This window comes from Engraulis encrasicolus, chromosome 17 (genome assembly GCF_034702125.1).
Source record: "Engraulis encrasicolus isolate BLACKSEA-1 chromosome 17, IST_EnEncr_1.0, whole genome shotgun sequence".
In the NCBI taxonomy this organism is placed as follows: Eukaryota; Metazoa; Chordata; class Actinopteri; order Clupeiformes; family Engraulidae; genus Engraulis; species Engraulis encrasicolus.
The window spans coordinates 51,010,142-51,013,009 of NC_085873.1; positions in this window are offsets into that span (position 1 = coordinate 51,010,142).

A 2,868-nucleotide genomic window follows, 5' to 3' on the forward strand; every position below is an offset into this window, starting at 1 on the left:
ATCATCATCATCATCATCATCATCATCATCATCATCATCATTGTAATAACTGTGATAATCATCATTGTTACTTATTTTGCTGTCCCCGTAGCCACGGCCAGTTATAATAATAATAATGAAATGCACTCAGAAGGAGTGGGAGCTGTTTGATAGAACCCAAGGGAGCTGTTCTGGGGTGCTTTTCTCGAAACCATAGTTGCTACCTATGTTAGCTACTTTGTTGTTTGCAGTGCAATTTTCCATTAGCAACAACCCAAATTGCTAACTGGCTAGCAAGTAGACATTATAATGTTATGCAAGTTTTCTTCCTTCTTTTTGTGGAGTTAGAAACTGGAATGTGAAAATTCGCCCTGTTCCGCAATTCAATTTGCGGTCAGTAGGGGCGTCTAGATTTATAGGCCTGCAATGGTGAAGAATCTTTAAAGAAAAAAAAAAATCCTGGTTCCGGTTTGTGATCCGGATCACCACCAAAATTGAATCACTTATTCCTTTGGTCATTTCCAACAACTCCACAAAGTTTCATCCAAATCTGTTCATTAGTTTTTGAGTTATCCTGTTGACAAACAGACAGACAAGCTAACAGACAAACCAATCATTGCTCTTAACTTAGTGATACTGACCCATTTTTGGAAATAAGCTTATTTTACACCTCCCTTTGAGTTAAATAATAGGTTTTCACCGTTCTCCTGTACTTTCAACTGTTCTCTGGGTATGGCAGTGCACATTTTACCTCCATGCTGGCAGTTAACATTGAGTCCTATGAGACCAGCTGCCGGCTAACTGGAGGTAACATTTGCACTGCCATACACAGAGAACGGTTGAAGGAATGGGAGAACGGTAAAACCCTATCATTTAACTCAAGGGGAGGTGTAAAGTAAGCTTATTTCCAAAAATGGGACAGTATTACTTTAACCTAACCTGGTTTACTCCTGAGCCAGCTTTGTAGTATAGGCCCCTGTACTGTACTGTAGGGTTATTCACCTTTGTGGCACGTTCTCCGCCGTCTGGGTTCTTGTCCTGCCACGCCCCCTCCCACGCCCCCTGCCATGACGACGCCCCCTTCCCCTCCCACGCCGCTGTAGCTGTGCCCTGACGCACACACACACACACACACACACACACACACACACACACACACACACACACACACACACACACACACACACACATGCAAACACACACACACACACACACCACACACACACACACACACACGACACACACGCACACACACACACATGCAAACACACGCACACAGGCAAACACGCATACACACACGCAAACACAGACACACACACACACACACACACACGCAAACACACATACACACACGCAAACATACACACACACACAAACAGACAGTTACACCAGCGTATGTGACACACACACACACACACACACACACACACACACACACATGCAAACACACACACAAACACGCAAACACACATAAACAGACAGTTACACCAGCGTATGTGACAAATACTGCAAAAATACTGTACTACTCTATTATACAAAATTGTTAAGCTTATGTGTACGTGCATACGCGCACACACTCTCTCTCTCTCTCTCTCTCTCTCTCTCTCTCTCTCTCTCTCTCTCTCTCTCTCTCTCTCTCTCTCTCTCTCTCTCTCTCTCTCTCACACACACACACACACACACAAACACACACCGCATACAGACACACACACACACACACACAAACACACACCGCATACAGACACACACACACACACACACACACACACACACACACACACACACACACACACACACACACACACACACACACACACACACACACCGCATACAGAGCTAGACCGCTTTGTGTTACAAATACATACTATACTCTATTTAGGGCCCGAGGCCCTATTGTTCTTGCTTTGTGATACATTTTTCCCGCACGTCGGGCCATTTTTGAGGTGGTTGCCATGCGTAACTTTGAACGAAACTTGGCACAGGTGTTGGATATGGTGGCACGATGGACTCCAATAAAGCTCAGCCCCCAAATCGGCCGACGGGCTCAGTAGCGCCCCCTTAAGTCATGGGCCTATGGGGCGGGACCGGCATAAAGTTGAAGCTAAGGGCACCAAATTGTTTGTGCTTGTATAACTCACCAAGACAAGCAAAAAAGTCTTTAAGGTGCCATGGCCACACCCAACAGGAAGTGAGGTAATTGGAGCTAAAGTTGAACTTTTGTCAACTTTTGGCATACGACAAAATTGTCATACCATGAACTTTGATGTACTTGTCCTAAACCGTACAACTGTTTGGTTTCGTTTCAATTTGTAAATGATCTTAAGACATCGCAGATGATATATTGCGAAGGAATTTTCAATATGTTGTAAGAAAACAAGATGGCGGCTTGATGTATTCTGATGAAAAAATGACCGAAAATGTGCCTCCACTGTGCCCTTTCTGAGGGGGTTGCCATGCATATCTTTCAAAGTTGCTTTGCACAGGTGTTTGGTAGGACACAACGTACCTCTCAAAACAAGCCCCACCCCTAACTCAGGACATGGGCTCTGTAGCGCCCCCTTAAGTCATGGGCCTATGGTGTGGGACCGGCATAAAGTTGAAGCTACGGACTCCAAATTTTTTTTGTGTGTGTATCTCACTATGCCAATCAAAAAGGTCCTTGGGATGCCATGACCACACCCAACAGGAAGTGAGGTAATTGGACTAGAAATTCAACTTTTGACATACGTCAAAATTGTCATACCATGAACTTTGATGTACTTGTCCTAAACCGTAGAACTGTTCGGTTTCGTTTCATTTTGTAAATGATCTTAAGACATTGCAGATGATATATTGCGAAGGAATTTTCAATATGTTGTAAGAAAACAAGATGGCGGCTTGATGTATTCT